We start from the raw sequence: 437 nt of genomic DNA, 5'->3' as shown, positions 1-437 counted from the left end.
CAAGTCTCTGGTGCTGGAGGTATTCACCTCCTGCCTGCTATGGCTGCATAATTGTGAGAGATTTCTTAACATAGTGTTCCTGCCAGGGAAGCTGGGGACCCTGGCCATGAGTCTCCATTTCATCCTCACAACAACCCTGTGGGGTAGGTTAGGTAGAGAAGGGGAGATTTGGCCAGGGGTCACTCAGCCAACAGAGTGAGAATACAAACCTGCGTCTCTCCACATCAATCTGCAACTCTGACCACTGTGCAGTGCTGCCTCTACTGATCTGTAATGTTCCAGAGGGGTTGTAATGTAATACTCAGTTTCTCAAACGAGTGTATGCCTGTCTGTTGGTCCACTTAGGAGTCTTGATCCTGGTTGTGTGGTGGGCTAGTTGTGGCAAATGGTAGGGAAGTTCAGTATTTCTGTATACAGTTGTAGGGGCTTTATTGCAA

The sequence above is a fragment of the Gekko japonicus genome, unplaced genomic scaffold (assembly GCF_001447785.1).
Source record: "Gekko japonicus isolate JY-2015 unplaced genomic scaffold, Gekko_japonicus_V1.1 scaffold2025, whole genome shotgun sequence".
Classification (NCBI taxonomy): domain Eukaryota; kingdom Metazoa; phylum Chordata; class Lepidosauria; order Squamata; family Gekkonidae; genus Gekko; species Gekko japonicus.
Note: the sequence above shows the minus strand (reverse complement) of the source record.